This window comes from Lissotriton helveticus, chromosome 4_1 (genome assembly GCF_964261635.1).
Source record: "Lissotriton helveticus chromosome 4_1, aLisHel1.1, whole genome shotgun sequence".
In the NCBI taxonomy this organism is placed as follows: domain Eukaryota; kingdom Metazoa; phylum Chordata; class Amphibia; order Caudata; family Salamandridae; genus Lissotriton; species Lissotriton helveticus.
Genome location: NC_136063.1, coordinates 441,031,912 through 441,055,806, shown reverse-complemented (window position 1 = coordinate 441,055,806; position 23,895 = coordinate 441,031,912).

The window sequence follows — 23,895 nt, the reverse complement described above, 5'->3', positions numbered from 1 at the left end:
TCTGAGCGGGCCTCCACGTGGGCCATGGATGTCACACACCTCCCTAAACCGCTATCGGACCATAACCCGATGGTGCTGTCCCTAGCTGTCCCAACATACATCCCGCCCCCGTTTACGTGGCGCTTCAACACCGCAGCGCTTATTGACCCACTCTATAAAGAGACGTTACACAAGGCCATAGAGGACTTCTTCGCTGTCAACAGTAAGTCTGTGGATAGTGCTGACACCATTTGGGAGGCTTTTAAGGCGACACCATGAGGGGTTTGTATCTGCACTACTGTTGGGATATTGAAAGATATCAGAACACAATTACAAAACTGTGAGAACGATATTCGACAGCTGGAGGCGGAGTACGACTCCACACAGGATGCAGGGAAATTAGCTGACATATGGGAGGCGATCACACGATATAACGAACTGGCAGACGACGAAATAAGATACACATCCAAAAGACACAGAGCGCACAGGTTGGGGGAGGAAGGCCGCCCGGGTCGTGTACTAGCACAGAAGATATGCATGAAACATAAGCAACAATTGGTTACGCAAATAGAGGATGATAAGGGACAACTGCACTTTGACACCCCCAGTATCCTACACACGTTTGTTAACACATATCGTGACTTCTACACTACACAGCACACGGCCACAGAACCTGAAATCTTAGAATACATTGCGGACGTGGCACTGGTGTGGTTATCGGACACACACCGTGAAGCCTTGGCACTACCCATAACTGAGGAGGAAACACTTGCAGCTATCAAGCCCCTACCAAATGGGAAAGCGCCAGGCCCGATGGGTTTACAGCGGAATTTTATAAGGCATATGCTGAGGATATTATTCCTCACCTTCTCGAAATGTATGACGAGGCCCATAACAGCGGCACTCTCCCACAAACATTGCGAGAAGCCCTTATAGTGGCACTACTTAAGCCCGATAAAGACGCATCTAGGGCAGACTCCTATCGACCCTTGTCATTAATAAATACGGACGTAAAGATACTAGTGAAAATAATTGCCATAAGATTGCAACCACTCATGCCCACGATTGTGCTACCTGATCAATCAGGCTTCATCCCTGACAGGTCCACCACACACAACCTGCGCACGATTTTTGCTTTAATGTACCAATTGAACCCAGATCTTAGTGCAGTGGTGGTGCTATTAGATGCAGCCAAGGCCTTTGACTCGGTGGAGTGGCCGTACATGTTTGTGATACTGAGGCAGATTGGCCTACCCCTGCGTATGCTAACCTGGATTAAACTGTTGTACACGAACCCCACGGCCCGAGTAAAGGTTAACGGATATGTCTCGGAGTCCATAACCATACAGCGGGGCACCAGGCAGGGATGTCCACTATCCCCACTACTCTTCTCAATAGTGCTGGAACTGCTGGCCTGTAAGATCCGCCAAAAATATGCTCACACTGCGCTCAGATTCCGCCTCCGGCCTATCAGTATTTCGCTCTATGCGGATGATATGGTCCTCTACCTCCGGGACCCAGACACTAATTTATCCCCTGTTCTACGGGAGTATGTGAAGTTTGGTAGACAGTCAGGCCTTAATATAAACTGGAACAAATCTGCTGTGATTCCATTAACCGCATGCACCAGTCCTCCGCAACTAGACTTCCCTCTTGTATGGCAGGACGATCCACTTAAATACTTGGGTAAATGGGTGCACAGAGATACGGAACTAGTTCTTCGACATAACTATGGCACGGCGGTCGACCACATAGAAACGCAGATACAGAGGTGGAAAACACTCCCTCTATCCCTAGCTGACAGAATCTCCTTGCTAAAAATGGTGGTACTCCCGAAGCTGTTATACTTGTTTGTCAACATACCGATCACTCCTCCCTCCTCGGTCTTTGCCAGACTCTATGCAGCGTTTGTACAGCTAATTTGGGCAGGAAAGCAAGCTAGGATTAGTCTTCGCACCCTCACTCTCCCATATAGCGCAGGCGGCTTCACGGTACCAGATGCCCACCTCTACTACCTATGCGCACAAGCATAGTTTACATACTACTGGCACCACCCGGTACGGTATTTGCCACATCTAGCTGTTGAAGATGGCGACGCTAACCCAATACCACTTACGAGCATTTTATCACACACTAGGCCGCATCTTGCAGTACGGCAGATAAACACAATCCGCACCACGACTCATGCATGGGAACGACTCAGCTCCTTGGCCCACAAATCCCCTATTTATGCACCAAGCCACCCGCTGGCATGGCACTCCAACCTATCAGTCACGAGGGAAAGGAATAACATGTCACTCCTAGAACAGGTGGGCCTCTCGACTCTAGGTGACCTATATCCCAATGGTTCATACATTACCCATGATGATCTGGCATATATTAGTAACCAAACGCTGCTCTTCCGTTTCCTCTACCATCGACTACGAGCCGCGGCTCGAGAGTTATACCCCTCCTTTCCCGACGAACCCCCAACTCTACACTCTTTGCAATTACTGCTCACCACACCGACTCAGGCTCACATTCTTTCCAAACTATATAGGCAAGCACAAGACGAGATAGGCGCCAACACCGCTCCGATGAGAGATAAATGGTCTACAATGTTAACTGCCCCCCTTACAGAGGCAGATTGGGCGGCTGCCTGCACACTAACCACACTTCTCACCCCCAACGGTAACCTGCGTCTTATTCATTATAAATATATACACCAGGTATACCATACTCCCCTCAAGCTGTATAAAATCAAACTACGTGATGATGCAAAATGTACAAGATGTAATGTAGATGACGCGGACTTTGCACACCTAGCTTGGTGTTGTGAGAAGGTGCAGCAGTACTGGGTGAATGTCATCGCCCATCTGACGAAGCTATTGTCGTGTGATATCCCATGTACCCCTAGGGTATGCTTGCTGGGCTTGGATGTTCCCCTCAGAGCGAAAGGAAAGAAACTCATGGCTATATTACTGCTACTGGCGAAACGCAGACTTTCTATGCACTGGGGCAGCAAGCGCGCCCCACTAATTAAAGACTGGTTGATGGACGCTGCCTACTGCAGGGACAATTTTCTGCTCTACGCAGAGGAGTGGTCGACCGCATCAAAACCCTCAGACATATGGGACCCGCTGTCTGAGTACCTACGTGCCAACCCAGATTTAACTATACAGGCTCCTGACACCATGATCCACTTCTAACGTCCAACATATGCCATTCCTAACAGTTAGGCTTTGATGTGTATATGTATTATGTATGATGCTTCTATGATTTTGTGATACTTGCAGAACTTGGATCTTGGATCGCATACTGTGAACACATCATGTATAGTGCTTATGACTGAAGTGTGACATGTTCCTTTTTTTTCTTCCTTTTCTGTGATAAAACTGATTAAAAAAAAAAAAAAAATGATGCCTTTGCAATAAACCACCATAAAAGAGAGGCGTGGCAACAGGCATGGCTTGAGGGCTCTGCAGCATATGTAAGCCCAAAACGAGTGGGCAACAGAAAAGGCAGAAACCAGGGTCCAGCAACCCCTGAATCCTGTCACAGGCTACTCATTAAGCAGGAAACTACTGGTAACTAAAATGAGATTTAAATAAATGTGAGAAAAAGTAAAGCATAAAATGAATAAAAAAGGGATTGAACCATTCAAATATGGCACCCATGCAAGGATGGCGGTCAGGCACCTACCAAAATCTAGCAGCCAAACTGGCTACAAGAAAATTAGATATGGGTTGCTCTCAATGCGGCAAGGCTGTGCTAATGCACTATGAGGACTATGAAATAATCTGCCGTACAAGAGGCGCCTGGAAAGAGGTGGGGCTTGAGTACTCGTTTAAGCTGATAGATAACGAGTGGGCAACAGAAAAGGTTGAACCAGGGTCGGGCAACTCCTGTATCCTGTCACAGGCTACCCTACGAGCAGGAAACTATAGGTAACTAAAAGGAGATTAAAATAAATGTGAAAAAAGTAAAGCATAAAATGAATGATTGTCTGTGTCCGGATCCTGCTAAGAGCCAGTCCGCCTGAATGTTTTGGAGCAGATCTTTGTCCAAAAGTAACATATACGCGTGAGGCGCTGCTTGCATTACATTCAGGTAAAATCTTGGGATGTTCCAAGCTAGATTTCTTCCCTACCGTAGCCAAAGCTGACCCATATCTGCCACGTCTGCAGCTTGCACTTAGGTGCGGCTGAGTCAGAGCCTATTAGATTAAAGAACTAACCATTGCTACCATAGCATTTACCACAGCATTTCAAAATCTCTCTAGCTTCCACATGGAAGCTACTACGCACAACAACAGCCTGCGCTGTTACCAATGCTAGATCATTGGGTAAACATAGCACAGAATGTTTACTTTTCATGGACACCTACAAGCTCTCCCTGGGTTTTGTAACAGAAATATGAGCTGATCCTTCATCTAATCCAGATATTCTGGCAGCCTTGCCCAAAGATTTTCCCATTTATAAACAGGATAGACCGCTTAAGCGAGAGGGCGGCATAGCGGTTATTTACAGAGCGGATTGAGCTATCTGTTGCAACCCTGCTCCCCCACCTCACTAGGAAGCAGTTTCTTTTCACATTGAGTCAGACATTTGGAGGGATGGTCCTATATCGCCCGCCTGGTCCTAGACCTATTTTTTCTCAGAAGATTGGCAGTCTTCTTGAGACCAACATTCTATCCACTTATTACACGGTCCTAGGTGATTTCATTTCTACCTAGAGCCACTCTCAGACAAGGATACAGTAGCATTCTTACAGACTCTGTTAGGTTTTGGTCTCCGAGAAGTTGTAGCCAGCCCCACACACCAGACAGGACACACCGTAGATGGGATTTTTACAAACCATACATAGCTAGGTAATATAAGCATTCTTCTTTTAGCATGGACAGATCATAGCGCATTTCTTTTCGCCATAAATCACAGTCAGCCTGATCATGTCGCTAAAGTCCACCAGACTTTGTCATTCTCTCTGGCTTATCATGAAATTCAAAATGACCTATTTGCCAAAATGCTAGAAGATTTGCTACCTGATTACTCTGAGGATATAGACATAGCTGTCTCTCAATACACTCAATGGTTAGACACTGTTGCAAGCTCCTCGGCTCCGGACAAAATGTTCATGTTCAGGAGACGCAATTTGGTTTTCACAAGAGCTCAGGGCTTGTAAACACAGTTGTAGGAGACAGGAGAAGAGATGGAGAAAAGATTATAATTAGAGAGAGAGACGGTCAAGTATACGATCTATTTGATGGCTTATAAAGCCATGATTGTAAAGGGAAAAGCTTCCTATTTTACCCAAAAAAATAGAAGCCGCAAAATGTTCTACTAAAGAACTGTTCCAAATGGTCATTACGTTGACAACAGATACAAAGTAAAAATAAAAATACAAGTCAACCTTTCTGCAACACCTTGGCTAACTTCTTCTTACACAAAGTTGAAGCAGTTTACAATAGGTTTTTAACAATGGTAACTCCATCATCTAGCGATATGTCCTACCCAATGTCTGTAGCTGAGCTCAAAACTCTTAGTGAGTTTGCTCCATCTTTCATAGAGGAAGTCACAAGACTAATCAGATCCACCATATCCGGATCCCGCCTCTAAGCTAACAGACATTATTCAACTAATGTTCAAAACTGATTCCTTCCCTGAAAATTGGAGGAACGCCTCAGTGCTTGCCCTAATAAAAAATTCTACTTTGAATCCTATGGATCCTAACAATTAACGCCCCATCTCTTGCTTAACTCTCCCAGCAAAGATTGCTGAAAAAATCATGAACAAACAAGTTGTAGATCACATCTAATACAACAATCTCCGGGACTCCACTCAATTTGGCTTCCGTGGTGGCCACAGTATGGAGGCAGCTTTGTTTAAGGCTGTCGAGGAGATTAGGCTGATGCTCGACTGGGGAGGAAGGGCAGCCCTCATCCTGCTTGATCTATCAGTGGCCTTTGATACCGTTATCACGCGCTGTTGATGGAGCGCCTAACCAATATCGGCATCACTGTAGCAGTCTGGGATCTGTTAAACTCCTTCCTCCTTGTCAGACAGCAGTCTGTTCAACTGGGTGAATTTGCCTCCCAGCATTTTTCCCTACCGTGCAGGGTTTCTCAGGGGCCCTTGCTCAGTCCGAGCCTTTTTAATGTTTACGTTACCTCACTGGCTGGCTTAATAAAATCCTTCAGCTTTTTTCTTACTTCCTACGCAGACGACACACAAATTGACACTGGCATTGATTGGACTCAGACTCTGTGACTGCATGCAGGCGGTCAATATATGGATGAATAAGAATTGTCTAAAACTAAATTCTGGAAAGACCAAAGTTTTACTGTTTGGAGCCCAGACCTCTTTTTGGACCCCTACTTGGTGGTTGCAGGAACAGGGCTCACTCCCCAAAACAGCAAAACATTTATCCTGGGAGTTTCAATAGATGACAGACAGCTATACTGACTAAGTCAATGCTGTGACCTCCTCTGCCTTTTTTACCCTCAGGACAATAAAGAAGATATTAGCCTACATTCCAGCGAACCTTCAGGAAACGCTTGTCGCATCATTGGTGATGTCAAAGTTAGACTACTGTAATGCGCTACTTCTTAATGCACATCAATACCTAATGAATGTAGTGCAAAATCTGCAAAACGTGGCAGACCAACTTCCACTTAATATCCAGAAATATCACCGTGTGTCCCAATCAATTAAGAAACTGCACTAGCTCCCCATAAGGGAGAGAATCGCCTTTAAAGCTCTCTGTATTGCTTATAAAGTGCTATGTGAACTAGGCCCCGATTTCCTAAAACACTGTTTTAAATGGTATACCCCAGGCAGGACCCTACAGTCTGCCTCAGCCAAATTTTCCGTAGTCCCAGGTTCAAATGGTCTGCATGGGGAGGCAGAAGCTTTGTATTGGGTGCAAAAAAAGTTTGGAATTCTCTGCCAATGTATATCACAGCTTTGCCCAACCTACTGATGTTCAAGAAAGCTTTGAAAACTGGCTGTTCAACACTGAGTAAGGTCTCCATATTCAGTTTCCCCTGCACTCCCTATAAAGCTATCGCCAACACACCCATGGGTATTCATGCACTTTAGTTAACTAATATAACATACCAACTGGCATACTACAGTAAAAAAGCATAACAAAATGATGCCCAAGTGGGCATCTTAATTACTAACAAATCAACAACAAAAGTGTATAGCAAAATCATCATATTCCAATCTTCAATCATATCCCGGGGTACAAAACTCAAGATACTCAGCATATGCAGAGTTAAATTGTCATACACTGCACTTGAAATGCCAATTGAGCTGCTGAGGCCTTAATCAATCTCGATAACTATCTGACACCATCAGAATAATTTAGTCAGTATCAACAGCTCTTGAGAATAAAATAAGATACAAAATAACAAAAAAGCCCCAAAATGTGTCACCACTGTGATCACCTTCTGAAGACAAGAGTAGACAGCTGAACCAAATGTTGGTGCAACAACATCTCTCTCTCTCTCTGAGGTTCATTTTTCAGGAAAAGAAGAGCATTACTAGAAGTGGAAATAGGGGAAATAATCTTTGAAGAAACTGAGGAAGAGATTTCTAACTTGCCCGGGAAATGATAGACTTCTGGGTAAATTCTATGGAATCGATAAGTACCTGACCACCTCAGTCCTATACATAGTCTTCAAGGAAGCAGAAATGAACAGGAGCCTCCATAGAGGTTCACTAAGGCGATCATCATGATTCTTTTCAAATCCGACGTGAACACCTACAGCAAACCGTTCAATCCCATGACTGAACTCGGATGCCAAGACACTGGCCAAAATTTTGGAAAAACATTAGGAAAGGTCCTTCTGATTCTGATAAAAGAGTTGCAGATGGGGTTCGTGCCTGACCATATGTCAAGGAGCCACCTTAGACACCTCTCAACCAAATATACTGTAGCCGGTGAGAGAAGACCCTGAGGAAACTATTGTAGTCTTGTTGGATGCTGAGAAGGAGTTCACCTGGGTTGGATGTGGGCATCTTTTTGCCTGCTGACTAGAGCTGGGATTGGATACAGCTTCTTAACTAAGGGACAATGGCTGTTCGAAAACCTTTTTAATGTAAATTGATTAGAAAGATTTAATTGGACACATTCTCAATATACCGGGGTATGAGGCAGGGTTGTCCACTTTCTCCTTTGCTCTTCCTACTGACACTAACGTCACTGGCAGTGTCAATTAGGCAAATAGACTCTATTAAAGGGGTTGATATGCTAGACAAATATTAAGGCGCACAGATGACATCCTCTGCATATTGAAAAAACCTGACATGTCGTTACTGACCCTGATAGCCCTTAGTGACTCTTTATCCGGATACGAGATCAACTGAGATAAAAGTGAAGGACAGCAGTTTAGAAGAGAGTCAGACAGGGCCACCATGGAAGCACGTGGATTCTGATGGAATCAAATAGACATGGATTATCTAGGTGTTCTAATTAACAGAGACTGGAGTCCATGGTTAGAGACAACCTTCAATCCCTAATTGGAAAACACACAATAACTCAGCTAAGTGTTCGCTGTGTTTGCCAGTAAGGGAGAAGATATAAGTGGTAAAAATGCTGAGATACAATTACCTACTGGGAATGTTACCCCTGCCTATACCTGATACAATTCTGAGACACATGTCCAAGAGAATATGGAACTTTGCCAAAGTCAGTGGGAGACCGCCACTCCATGCCTCAAGACTCCATGCAAACATGAATGCTGGTGACTTGAGGCTCCCGCATAAGTTTTTATACCAGTGACAGCTTGTTACTTTTTATACCTTGTGGAGTGATGACAGGTTCTAACAACAGATGCATACCTACACACGCTCACATCCACCTATTCATATGCGCACACGTGCACATACTCACTTGCACCCATCCACAAGAACACACATGTGCACATTCACAAATCCACCCATTCACAAGCACACAGGTGTGCATATACCCATTACCACCGTTTCACAAGCACATACACTCACAAACGTGCACCCACCCACTTACAAGCATGGGTGCACATGCTCACACATGCATTCATACATACACACATCCAACTCATTATGTGACGAGATGGGAATGGGTGGTGTGAGCCTTCCCTAATTGAGAGCCATCTCTGGGCACTTCAGGGCTTAAACCTGAAACACCCAGGGCTGACTTTATCAGAAGTGCTGCCCATCATCATCAAGGGAAGGATCCTCAGAGGTCTTTGCTGTGCTGATGATGTCACTACTTTCAGGGCTGTCAGATCTTCAGCCTGGCAAATCTTGACTGCATTGTGAGTGCATATTAGGGCATTATTGTATGTAAAGTGCCAGGTTGCCTGGACTTGACATGATGAATGTCTGTCAGGCTGACCCTCACTCAGTTGGACAGACACTTTTGATGCACTGGAATAGAGGGTGGGAGGAAAACCCCCGATGCCCACAATAACATTCCACCACTACTTCATACCACTTGGTGCACCAACTGTTCAAACTGCTCTACCCAACCATCGACTGTACCGACGCAAAAATGTGGTTTCAGTAGAGAAATAGAATCCAGGCCAGCTCCCAGGTCTAACTTGCCTATTCTATAAAAGAACTCACAGAGTACCACCCCTCCCCATTGACATGAGCTATCAGAGAAGCCAAGGTGTATACCAAGGGGCTGACAGTGACTTTCGATGGGTAATAATGGCTTGTGTGGGAGCAATAGAGTCCAGTGCAGCTGTAATCGGGATAATAAACATATTATTATCATCCTGGGCACTGTCCTGGAGGGCAAAAGTCGAGCTCTCCAAGACAGTGCTGAGATTGCGTGCTTTGACAGTAGCTAACTTAAGGAAGATCAGAGGTGGCCGATATGAAACAGTTGACTTATAGCCAGTCATGTAGAAATTTAAAGAAAGTAAGAGAACTCCATGATCTGACAAGGTAACCAGCAGGAGATAGTCAAGGATTCATCAGAAAATAATATCAAGTTTAAAATGTGGCATGCAGAGTGAGTAGGCTCAGGGACGACTTGCGTCAGGCCAAGCGAAGTACATGAGGACAATTTGGGGCATATTATCAAGGGGGTTTATCTCCGCTTTTTTGGCTTTAAAAGCCAAGAAAGCGGAGATAAAATTATCTCCCTATTACCTAGCTGTCGCTAACACCAGTAAGCGACAGCTAGTAGGAGATAGCGACCATCTTGAGCCCCACTTTGCATGTCAGTGATATTTATCACTAATGATATGCAAAGTGGGCGTGCCAAGATGTTAGCGACTGGAAACAGTCGCTAACATCGCTATCTCCTATTACCAACTTTTGGAGATATTCGCGCTAAGCGCGAATATCTCCAAAAGCTAACACCTGCCCTAAGCAGTTCTTAGCCATGTTATCCAATGGGAGGTGGATAACATGGCTAAGAGCATTAGCTCGGTAATGCATGAATATCGCTGACTTTTCAGCGATATTCATGCATTGCGGCCGTTTTTTATCGCATTTGCGATAAACCTTGGTAATACCAAGGTTTATCTGCGATAAAAATCCCCGCAGCTCAGCGGTAAAATTTTGTCTCTAACCAAGCAATAGCGATAATTATCGCTATTGCTTGGTAATATGCCCCTAAGTTTGTTGGGGCCAAAGAGGAGGACACATGCATCCAGCATTAAAATCATCCTAGGTGACACATTTCAAAGCAGCCAAGGCTAGGGGAAAATATTTTTGGCAAAAGTAGACACACAATCTGCATCACTTCTTGGGAGTCAATAGATCAATATGCCTGAGAATGTGGAAGACATGGTGGGAGATAAAGAGAAAACCATCTTCTCTGCAAAAAGAAAACCTCCAAATTGTTCACCTAGCAACTGGGATTGCGAAAGCATGACGTGCTCATATAATTGTGTTCTATGCAAAATGTGTAGGCCCCAGTAAATTCATAATTCAGATATGTTCATACATATTTATAGGTATGCATGTACACTTTTATGCATCTGTGTGGTAATGGAGGTGCAAAGTTGGTTGTTGAGGTGCTATTGCTCTGCATCACTTACAAAGGAACACTGATAAGTGTTTTGAACAACAGCCTTCCTCCAGTACACTCACACACCCACTCACAGACAGATATACACACAGTCACACAGCCACTCACATAACATATTTTAGAAATAGTATCACTCATTAGTAGTACACAAAGTATACTAACTGAACTTTTGTAGTAGTTAGTATATATGCTTAACACTCAAACTTTTAGAAAACACTCACAATCACTGGATGATGTCATTAGTGATGTCTTTTGAGATGTCATCAGTGATGTTACAAGTAATGTCACTGACCATGTCATAATCTGAGCATAACTATAGAATATATATATATATATATATAAATATATAAATATATATATATATATATATATATATATATATATATATATATATATACAGGGACATTACAGTTAGGCTCAGATTTCAGTCATACAAAATTAGTGAAATTCAGTAGTTATAGTTACCTGAGCTAACTATAACTTACGCCCCCGCAATGCACTACTTATGACCTCACATATTATATCACTCATTACATGGTCAGTGACATCACTCATGGCATCTCAAGTGACATCATGAATGACATCACTGATGACATCATCCAGTGATTGTGAGTGTTTTCTAAAAGTTTATGAGTATTAAACATATATACTGAGCTACAACAAATGTTAAATTAATATTCGTTGTGATACTATTTCTAACATATATTATGTGAGTGGCTGTTTGTGTGTGAGTGGCTGTGTGAGTGGATGTGGGGGTGTGAGTAGCTGTATGGTTGAATAAGTGGGTGTGTGAGAAGCTGTATGGGTGAATAAATGGGTATGTGAGTAGCTATATGGTAGAGTGAGTGGCTGTGTAAGTTCTTCTATTGGTGGGGGAATGGGTATGTATGGGTGGGTGAGTGGCTGTGTGAGTGGCTCTCTGGGTGGGTGAGTGGGTGGCTGATTCAATGACTGAGTGGCTGTGTGAGTGGCTGAATGGGTGGGTGAGTGGCTGTATGAGTAGCTGTATGGGTGAGCATTTGACTGAGTGGGTGTTTGGTTAAGTGAATTACTGTGAGAGCGACTGTATTGCAGAGTGATGTTGGTGTGAGTGTCTGTATGGGTGAGTAAGTGGGTATGTAAGTGGTTCTATGGGTGTGTGAATGGGTATGTAAGTGGTTGTGTGGATGTGAGTGTGTGTGAGTAGTTGCATGGGTGAGTGTATGGCTGTGTTCAGAGGTTGTATGGGTGAGTGAATAGCTGTGTAAGTGGTTGTATGCTATAATAAGTGGGTGTGTGAGTAGCTGTACATGTGAGTGAGTGGCAGTGTGAGTGCCTGCACAGGTGAGTGAGCGGATGGGTGTGTGAGTGGTTCTATGGTTGATTGAGTGGGTGTATGAGTCTGTTATTGGGTTTTTTGAGTGGTTGAGTGAGTGGGTGTATAAGAGGTAGGATGGGGTGTGAATGGGTGTGTAAGTAGTTCTGTGGAGGATGTCATCAATGATGTCACTGACCATGTCAAGTGATGTAATGTATGAGGTCATAAGCAGTACATTCTGGGTGCGTAAATTATAGTTAGTTCAGGTAAATATAACTGCTGAATTTCAATGGTTTTGTACAAGTGAAATCTGAGCCTTACTATAACAGCCCTGTAGCCTTTGGTTTTTTCAGTGAATTTCTAAGGTTTTTTAAATTGTATTTCCTAACTATAAGGTCCCTGTAACCTTTGGTTTTGCAGTGAATTTCTAAGGTTTTTTATTTCTATTTCCTAACTATAACGTCCTTGTAACCTTTGTTTTTTTCAGTGAATTTCTATTGTTTTTTAAATGTTATTTCCTAACTATAATGAACCCTAAAACCTTTGGTTGATTTCTTAGTGAATTTCTAAGGCTTTTTTAATGTTATTTACCATAAAATGTGTATTTGTTAAGTGCACATTCACCGTTCGTCTTCGCGCTGAAGAACAGATATGTATTGTTACCCAACTCAATGCTACTCATTCTATTGACCTCAGAAGGATGAAAGACTGTGTGGACCTATCGGGATATGAACCTGTGACCATGAGGTTGAACACAGGCCCTTACAGTGGACACATTAGTCCACTAAGCCACCAGACTTAGCCCAACTGTAATCTGTAACCTATGTGAATGGGTGTGTGGGTCGCTGAGTATGTGCATGAGTGGCTGTATGGGTCTGTAAGTGGCTGTGTGAGGGGCTGTGTGGGTCAGTGAGTCGGTGTGTGAGTGGTTTTGTGGGTGTGTGAGTCAATCAATCAATCATTTGTAAAGCGCACTACATACCCGCGGGGGTCTAAAGGCACGGGGGGGCGCTACTGATCGAACAGCCAGGTCTTGAGTATCCTACTGAAGGTCGGCAGGTCTTGGGTCTGTCATAGGCTCAGTGGGAGGGTGTTCCATATTTTGGCGGCGAGGTGGGAGAAGGATTTCCCACCGGTGGTTGTTCTTCGGATGCGCGGGACGGTGGCGAATGAGAGGTCGGCGGAGCGTAGCTGGCAGTTGGGGATGTAGAAGGAGAACCGTCTGTTGTGGTAGGCTGGGCCGGTCTTGTGGAGTGCCTTGTGTGCATGGGTGAGGAGCTTGAAGGATATCCTCTTGTTGACAGGGACCCAGTGCAGGTTTCTCAGGTAGGGGGTGATGTGGCTGTGGGGTGGTACGTCGAAGATCAGTCATGCCGAGGCGTTTTGGATACGTTGTAGTCGTTTGATAAGCTTGGATGGGGCTCCTGCATATAGGGCGATTCCGTAGTCGAGTCTGCTGCGGACGAGGGCCTGGGTGGCTGTCTTTCTTGTATCTGTCGGGATCCATCTGTATATCTTGCGGAGCATGCGGAGGGTGTTGAAGCAGGAGGAGGAGACGGTGTTGACTTGCTTGGTCATTGAGAGCGTTGAGTCGAGGATGATTCCAAGGTTGCGCGCATGGTTGGTGGGTGTCGGGGCTGTCCCCAGTGCCATCAGCCACCAGTAGTCGTCCCAGGCTGAAGGGTTGGAGCTGAGGATGAGGACCTCTGTCTTGTCCGAGTTCAGCTTCAGATGGCTGGTCTTCATCCAGTCGGCGACGGCCTTCATTCTTTCGTGGAGGTTGGCTTTGGCGGTGATGGGGTCCTTGGTGAGGGAGAGGATCAGCTGAGTGTCGTCGGTGTAGGAGATTATGTTGAGGTCGTGCTGTCGGGCTACATGTGTGAGCGGGGCCATGTAAATGTTGAACAGCGTCGGGCTGAGGGAGGATCCCCGGGGTACGCTGCAGATGATCTCGGAGGCTTTGGAACGGAATGGGGGAGGCGGACGCTCTGCTGGAGAGGAAGGAGGTGGTCCAATCCAGAGCCTTGTCTCGGATCCCTGCGGCATGGAGGCATGCGCGAAGTGTGTGGTGGCAGACGGTGTCAAAGGCCGCAGAGAGGTCTAGGAGGATGAGTGCTGCAGTCTCTCCGTTGTCCAGCAGGGTCCTGATGCAATCGGTGGTGGCGATGAGGGCAGTCCCGGTGCTGTGGTTGCTGCGGAACCCTGACTGGGAAGGGTCCAGGATTCTGTTTTCTTCGAGGTATCGGGTTAGCTGTCTGTTGAAGGTTTTCTCGATGACCATGGCCGGGAAGGGGAGCAGAGTGATGGGCCGGAAGTTCTTGAGGTCTCTTGGGTCTGCCTTAGGTTTTTTGAGTAGGGCGTTGATCTCGGCGTGTTTCCAGATCTCTGGGAAGGTCGAGGGAGAGATTGATGACGTTGCGCAGGTGGGGTGCGATGGAGCTGCTTGCTCTGTTGAAGACATGGTGCGGGAATGGGTCTGACGGAGACCCGGAGTGGATTGTGCACATGGTCTTGATGGTGTAATCGATGCTCACGTTGGCCCAGGCTAGCAAGGGGTCGTGGTCGATGGTGTGCAGAGGGTCTGTGGTGTTGCTGTCTACTGGGGCTGTCTGGGTGTTGAAGCTGTTGTGCATGTCTGCTATCTTGCGATGGAAGAAGGTGGCGAGGGAGTCGCACAAGGCTTGTGACGGCGGGATGTCGTTGGTATTGGAGCTGGGGTTGGAGAGTTCCTTCACGATGTTGAAGAGCTCCTTGCTATTGTGTGTATTGTTGTCAAGGCGATCTTTGAAGGAGGTCCTCTTGGCCGCCCAGGTGAGGTGGTGGTGGTTGCGGATGGCGTCCTTGTGTGCTGCGTGGCTGTCCGGAGTTTGTTCACTGTGCCATTTCTTCTCTAGTTTCCGGCAGGCTTGCTTGGAGGCTCGGAGTTCTGGGGTGAACCAGCTGGCCCTCTTGCTGATGTCTGTGTGGGGGGTTTCTTCAGCAGGGCGAGGGTGTTGGCGCAGTCCTCGATACAGCGTCTGAGGCTGTGGGCAGCGTTGTCGGTGTTGGAGAGTTCGGTGGGTGGGCTGAGAGCGAGGTTTGCGTGTAGTTGGTCTTCAGTGATTTTGCTCCAGCAGCGGTGGGGGATCTGTTGGGTGTGGTGGTGTGTGGTGGGTTTCTGGAAGGTAAAGTAGATGCAGCGGTGGTCGGTCCAGAGGAGTTCGGTGGTGTGGCTGACGGAGACGTGAGGGCTTGAGGAGAAGATGGGGTCGAGCGTGTGGCCGGCGGAGTGGGTGGGCGTTGTGACAAGTTGCTTCAGTCCGAGGTTGGCGAGGTTATCGATCAGGGTTGTGGAGTTGTTGTCATTGTTGTTCTCAAGGTGAAAGTTCAGGTCTCCGAGGAGGATGTAGTCGGTGGAGGTCAGGGCGTGCATGCTGATCAAGTCGGCGATGGAGTCGCTGAACTGGGGGCAGGGTCTGGGCGTTGGTAATCGAGGATGTCTCTGAGGGTGGAGTGAGGGTCTTTGTGATCTGGAAATGCATGTGTCCGGCGGTGCTGAGCATGTCGTCGCTGTTAGTCGAGACCCTGATGCTGTTCTTGTGGACGATGGCGATTCCTCCTCCGACTCCCTTGGTGCGGTCTCTGCGGGTGATCTTGTAGCCGTCTGGGATGGCTATGGCGATGTCAGGTGCGGAGGAGTCGTTAAACCAGGTTCTGTCAGGAAGGCGACGTCCGGGGATGTTGTGTCGAGCAGGTCCCAGAGCTCGACGGCATGCTTGCGTGCGGAGCAGTTGTTCAGTAGTATGCATCGGAGGCGGTTTGGGTCTTTCTTGGTGGGTGGTTCGTCGGCTCTGAGGCTGGAGTAGCTGCACTTCCGGCAGGTGAAGGGGCCATCTGAGTGTGTCGGGGGGGGCCTTGAAGCCGGTGTGGCTCCATCCAGAGTTGAGAGCGTGCAGAGTGCTGGCGTCGTCGTGGCGGCGGTCGTCGTGGCGGGTGCGGGGGCGAGGGGTTCTGGTGCTGGGCGCGGTCCAGACGAGGACGGGCGCAGACGGGCTTGCCTTAGGCGCGCCTTCGGCGCTGGCGGCGCGGCCACGCAGAGGCAGGCATATATGGAGAGGTGGGAGGAAGGAGCAGCTGGGAGGAGGGGGCAGCGAATGGGCAGTGGGCCGTCAGGGGGGTGGGGCCGCAGGGGACGCAGCGGCAAGGGGGGTGAGGGACAACAAAGGTAACAGAAGGGAAAAGGGGCACAAAATTGAGGGGAAAACGAGTGGCACAGAAGGCAAAAGGGCACAAAAAACGAGTGGAACAGAAGGCAAAAGGGGCACAGAAACGAGGGAAAAACAAGTGGCACAGAGGGCAGAAGGGCACAAAAAACAAGTGGAACAGAGGGCAGAAGGGCACAATAATGAGTGGAACAGAAGGCAAAGGGGCACAAAACAATGGAAAAATGAGTGGCACAGAGGGCAGAAGGGCACAAAAACCAAGAAGAACAGAAGGCAAAAGGGGCAAAAAAACGAGGGAAAAGCGACGGGCCCAGAGGGCAGAAGGGCACAAAAAACGAGTGGAACAGAAGGCAAAAGGGGCACAGAAACGAGGGAAAAACAAGTGGCACAGAGGGCAGAAGGGCACAAAAAACAAGTGGAACAGAGTGCAGAAGGGCACAAAAAATGAGTGGAACAGAAGGTAAAAGAGGCACAAAAACAAGGATAAAACGAGTGGCACAGAAGGCAGAAGGGCACAAAAAACGAGTGGAACAGAAGGCAAAAGGGGCACAAAAACGAGGGAAAAGCGAGTGGCACAGAGGGCAGAAGGGCACAAAAACCGAGTGGAACAGAGTGCAGAAGGGCACAAAAAAGAGTCGAACAGAAGGCAAAAGGGGCACACAAACGTGGGAAAAAACGAGTGGCATAGAAGGCAGATGGGCACAAAAAACGAGTGGAACAGAAGGAAAAAGGGGCACAAAAACGAGGGAAAAATGAGTGGCACAGAATGCAAAAGAGCACAGAAATACCGGAAAAACGAGTGGCACAGAGGCAAAATACAGAACACAGAAATACAGGGGCAGCTAAGAACAGAACGCAGAACGGGCAGAGAGGCACGGGGGCAGCGAGGGGAACAGAAGGGAAAACCAGGCAGAGACAAGGGGGCAGCAAGGGGACAGAAGGGAAAACCGGGCAGAGACACGGGGGCAGCGAGGGGTACAGAAGGAATGACCGGGTAGAGACACGGGGGCAGCGAGGGGTACAGAAGGAAAGACCGGGCAGAGAGAGCACGGGGACAGCGAGGGGAACAGAGGGAAAAAAAGGGGGCACGGACCATGTACAGGCAGCGGGGGAAGACAGACAACAGCAGTCACATACACAACAATGAAAATACAGGCAATACAAAAAAGCAATAAAGTGGAGGATGAACAAACCTACCTATGGCCTACCACTGGTCTCCAGGGATGAGGCTCAGGTGGTGGAGGGCCTCGAACTTCCTCAGCAGTGGCAGCTGGGGCAGGGAGATACAGGCGGTGCTGTGCGGAGGGGGAGCGACCTACCTGGTGGGATCAAGGGTCGTGTGAGGGACTGGGTCTGTGTTTGGAAGTGAGGGTAGTAGAATGGATGTGTGAGTGGGTGTCTGAGTACCTGTACGGGTGCTTTGGAGAGAACAAAAAGCCTCAGAGACCTGAATTTCCTCCAAGACTGCCCAGCTTTGCTCACTTGTCACTTTCAGCAGTGTAATGGTCTAAAAAAAACTGCTCTAATCTATGTCCAGGAACCTCCTCCGCTTTCTCGTAAGCATTGCAAGAGTATTAGTAGGTGTGTGAGTGACTGCGCTAGAACGGAACCTCACCTGCCCCTTTATCCAACAAGTGTCCACAGCTGTGCACACAATGTCTACCCAACGGGAGTACTTTCTACTGGTTAATTAGTAAATGCTACCTCGTTAGGTAAATGTGTAGTGCATATTCTACACTACAGCTGCGTAATGGACCATGAGGCAATTTCCCTGGTGACCTTGTGTGCATTTTTGCAATGTGATTGTTTCTCATGCGTCTTCATCCAGAAATCTATGATAACATGGATCCTCACTTAGAGAAGACGACAAGACTACAAAGAAGTAAATCTCCACCAAACAAGGCTACTTCCTCTTATCTATATGAAGCAAGTGCTTCTTTGTTTGGTGGAGATGTCCTCATATTCCTAGGCATCAAGAACACATCACCAAAATCAGTGGAAAACGCACTGGGGGCCTTTTGTTAAGCTGCCAAGCATCTTGACAAAAGGTGAGAAGACCTTTACATACCACTAAGGTGGGCGGGACCAAACAGGCAAAGCTTCCTAGTGAGTTTCACATTTGCATACTCCTAGTAATGAAAAAAGGGAGAACCATGGACTCTGCTCTCAACAGGAGAGGCCAAGAAAGAACGCACTTGTTACAGATTGCCTCCAATAGATCAGCAATACTTTCACCTTTACCAAGGATTTCAGATTTTTTTCACTGTGTATTTGCCAAGAAAACACACTCAATTTCCCTTTGCCTAGCCAAGTAAGTTAGGATCATTTGTCCTTTACAGAAATAGAGCTTCAACTGGGGCACCTGCTATGTTCATATTTGTAAGTGCTTCCCGTTGAGATTAATTTCTGTGAAAATGAGCATCATGGCCAGAACGGAACCTCACCTGCCCATTCATCTAACAAGAGTCCACAGTTTTAAGAAAAAAGTCTACAACTGGAGTAGTTCTAATGGCTAATTAGTATGTGCTACCTAGTTGGATATATGTCTAGTTCGTATTTCACACTACAGCTTCATGATATACCATAAGGAAATGTCTCCAGCGACCCTGTGTGAGTTTCAGCAACATGATTGTTCCTCGTGCATTTTCATCCAGAAATCTATCTTAACATGAATCTGCCTACAGAGAACACGGTGGGGCCGATTCACAGAACTAATCTAAGACAAAATCCTAAACTTACTACTTTTGGTATTCACAGAGGGCATTTAGTAGTAGTAAAGTTAGGATTTTGTCTTAAGTTAGGATTCTGTCTTAAGACCAAAATTTAAGACAAACTTAAGTTTAACTTAAGTTTTACTTAAATTTAACTTAAGACAAAATCCTAATTTAAGACAAAATCCTAATTTAAGACAAAATTCTAATTTAAGACAAAATCCTAACTTAGAATAAAATCCTAACTTTACTACTACTAAATGCCTTCTGTGAATACCAAAAGTAGTAAGTTTAGGATTTTGTCTCAGATTAGTTCTGTAAATTGGCCCCAAAGAGACTACAAAGAGGCCATGAGGGGAGCCCCCATGCCCCAGCGGCCCCAGCCGGCTAACAGCCTCCACCATGAGCCAGCATTGTTCCTGCACTCAGGGAGTTGCTAAATATGAAGCTTCCTGTGTGCAAGAGCAATCCTTTCATTTGTTTCTTGTCAGGAAAACAGATGAAAACTCTGCCCCCTGCGATCAGGAGCAGTTTTCCTGCTCCCCGTGCTGGGAGCGGAGTTTCTCTTTGCTTTCGCTTGCTGGGAGCTGTCAAAGCTCCCGCCAAGTGAAAGCAAACTGCTGTCTCCCGAGGCACCTCAGAAGATAGCAGGGGGGTGATAGTCCCCAGGGCCATTAGTGGCTTCTGGTGGAGGGGGGGGGGGGCGTGGCCCCCTTGCTTTGTTTATTAGGGCCAGCCCGGGGGAGATGGTGGGCCCCAGAACCAAAAACGGCCCAGTAGGGGGGCCCGTAATACAATTGTGTATGCCCCGGGAAGTGGTGGTCCATGGGCCTTCCACAAGAATGGAGGGGATCCGTGCAGCCCCTTTCAATATTTACAATAAAGCCCTGGGGAAGTGGGGGTCTCTGGGTCTCCAAGGAACTTAGTGGGAGACTGCGTTTCTTTTTTTAAAAGAAATATTTTTATTAAAGACAAACATCAAATTGTCAATACAGACAGTCATCAGATGAGCATCTCACTTGGTTAATTTATCAAATTTATCTATGTTCAAACTTAAATTCTCTACGAAGGCAATATCACACTTTTCATCTCGTAGCAGTTCCTACAATACCACGGTCTCTTTCCTGTTTCGCGTTACTTTTATTTTTGCTGCAAAGTCATGAATCTTCACGATTTTGTGGCAAAAGGTTTTAAAATTTTGATTTTTTACCCTGGCAGGGTCCCTGGGGCACTCCAGCACCAGGGCTAGGGGGTCAGGATATTCCTACCATGTCTCCTTTGCTTTATTTTTATGTTTTTTTTTGGGACTTGGCTGAGGCAAAGTCCCACGACGGCTGCCAACAATTCCTGGTTGAAGTGTTGGCAGCCAATCAGATCTCTGCATGAGATCGGCAAGATTCACGAAGGCTTCGCGCCGCTAGATTTACAAATTTGTTTTTCCCTTAATATCTCAAAAACTACTGAACAGATTTACACCAAACAAAAAAAAGTGCTCTTTCTGGACCAAGAACTACCTTTGTGCCAGGTTCAGGGAGTAGTCGTGTTCAAAATCTCTTTTGAGAATTAACATGGGAAATGCACTTTTTTTGACCCTCCATTTTTCTTAACCGCCGCTTGACAAATCACCGCGAAACTTTCTATGGAGAACTTGAACCAGCAGGGTACTTCTTTGGGAAAATCTTCTGAAGATTCATTAAACGGCGCCAAAGTTAAAAGCAAGTCAAAAAATGCTTTTCTAATGGAATGTATGTCCTAACTATAACTACCTAAATCTATGTTTGGGCAGGGTTATGTGTTTTTATTAAGACTCAGCTTGTTCTGTATTGATGGGAGCCAGTTCTTGCATTACCACAATAAATGGTTCTACTTGATTATGGGGTGGTAGAGTTCATGACATTAGTTTTATTATTACCCCAATTTCAGAACAGTGGGCCCATATGCAGTCAAACAATGCTGTCTGGTCTTTCAATTTGTATATGATTGACTTATGTGCTGCCAGCCGTAGCAGCTTCATCACTCATTCTGCTATCGCACGCATGTCTGCTGTCTTTTATTGCCCGAGAATACAAATCTTAGCTGGGGATAGGTTTGTGGCACACACATAATGTATCATGTTAGTGAACCAGTTTCGTTGAGGGGATGCCTGCCATACTTCTTGACAATAATTCAGCAGCCTGGGGCAAGACAACAGAATAAGTGACAAGACACACCCCTGTGAACCATAACTCCAACAGAGGTTGTTTGGGCCCTGCCCCTGTCGTAAATATCCTGGCCAGGGATCAGAACCACCCAGGCAGGATCTTAAAATATGTGAATTTCAGACATGTGTCTCTTTAGTTCGATGTCATATGTGTCTATAAAGGTTTCCCAGTTCTCTGTCTACTAATCAGTGTGTAGGAGAGCCTGCTATTAGATTCTAGTTTCACATTTTTCCATAGAGTATAGGTGCGTAAACAGTGTTATGTAAACCCATACCTAAATCCTTCTCTGTGCCTCAATTTGTCACATAAAGTAGTAAAGGGGAAACTGGGAGGGTAATGGGATCATTGCTAATTCTGCCCCTTAAACAGTGTGAAGTTTGCCAATGCCTCCATGCCTGTGAGGTGGTAACATCAAATTGCTTTAGCTAATGCCAAATGCGCCCCCACATTTATGGGAAGAGCCTAAGGAAAAAACCTGCCCTCAAGAACTAGAAGGATGAGCTTAGGCCTGTTACACAACTGTCTTCTTTCTAGTGAGAATACTTCCCCATTTTCACATCTTAAAAGAACTGGTTAACCCTAGCTCTGATCAGTACATCGTTTCTCCATCTTCTGAGCTGTGTGAATCCCTGTCCAAATGTTGTAGTGAAAAGATTCAGCTAATTTTCTATTACTTTCCAGTATATGCACCTGGATCCTCACTTCCTTCAACAAAGTCTTCAATACCTGTACATGCTCTGTCAGAATTCAACCCTATTACCCTGTATATGGCCCTAAAGATCTTACAGGCTAGCAAATCAGCATCACCAGACCATCCTTATCTGGCTTGGATATGTCATCTTGTTGCAACCATCATCAATCAGCCCAGTGGTCTGTTAATTATTTAAGTCATCCTTGAAGAATGGCTTTGTGTATTGTTCCATACTAAAAAAAACACCCCTTAATCCTCTGATTGTTAGCAGTTACCATATTAGCTCATTGATTCCTTACTGTGCCAAGGTAACAGAAAAGGTCGTCATCACACAGCTTTCTGAGTACATTACTGCTAACTCCCTTTTCATCCCAGTAAAGGCTGAAGTTTGGCCTCTTCACAGTTCAGAGGCAGCAGTAGTAGCAGTTCAGAACAGCATGTGATTCTAGATCTAGGTAGAATGGCTGCTCTCGTCCTCCTTGATCTCTTTACAGCTTTGACATCATGTGTTTTGTCACTCAGCTGGATGGGCTTTCAGGGGTAGGGATCTGAGAACAGGCTTTCATGTGGATTGAGTCCTTCTTAAATGGCTGCAGTCAGACAGTCAACATGCCTCTTTCCAGAGCTACAGCCGAAACTTTGGAGTATACAGTTCCTCAGGGGTTATCTATGAGACGCACTTAATTGAATATTTACCTGCTCTCCCTAGCTCTTATAATTAAGGAATTTCAGCTGATGCATATGTCTTATGTTGTTGATATGGAGATAGTTTTAAAACTTGAGTGAAAAGAAGAAACTGCCTTTACCAACTTCCATTTGGGGCTTAAGGTGGTGGCAGAGTGGATGCTGGTTAACTATTTGAATTCAGAGAAAACAGAAGCTCCCCCTCCCTTTAGTTCCCTGATTGATGGCCTGATGTTCTTGGCCAACTTCCAATCCCAGTACAGTCTGTGAAAAATGTAAAGGTTGTGTTTGAGGAGACTCAGGTGAAACTCCTTAAACACAACCCTTATGTTTTTTACAGACCCAGACTATTTTGCACCCAAATTGAGAAAGTAACATCTTCCTGGTTTCTGCACTAGAAGATCTTATGGAAGATCTTCCCACTTCTCCCCAAATCAGCTCATTGCCCCAGAATACAAGCCATTGTGGGAGTGTGTCTTGAATTTTCTAATGTTCTCTATTGCGACCTCACTGCTTATTCTATTCAACAACTTCAAATGGTCCAATGCAATGCCGCTTACCTGCTTTTAAACTTGCCACGTCAAGGCCCGATTACGGACTGCTTACAGACTTTGCACTGGGTTCCAATCCAAAAGCAAATTCTGTTCAAAATCCTTCAACCACTAATGATCTAACATTTTTTTCTTGGCTCTGTCCCTCCAGAATATTATGTCCTTCTCCAGCCTTCTTCTAGCAGATCCCAAAGATACAAAATTATTCTCAAGGTCAAAGACCTTTTGCCTACCAGGGGCTGTATTAAAGAAAGTGAAAAGGGCATGTGCGCCCGCTTTGTGCACCCTCCGGGTACTTTGGTATTACAGAAGGTGCTGCAGACGCCTGTGTGGTCCCTTCTGTAATATAGATGGTGCTGGCGCACATATAGCATCAGCACAATCATTAGAGGGCATTCCCTCATTTGCATGGGGGCGTGGCACCATGCAAAGGAGGGAAGTACTTTGCCTCCGTGCTGGTTTATGTACGGGGGCGCAAAGGCAAATATGCCTTTAGGAGGTGCAGTGAAAAGGCACCAAAAAAGGTGGCGCACTTTTAGTGCACCCCCTAAAGGGAGTCCTCTGGAGGGGAC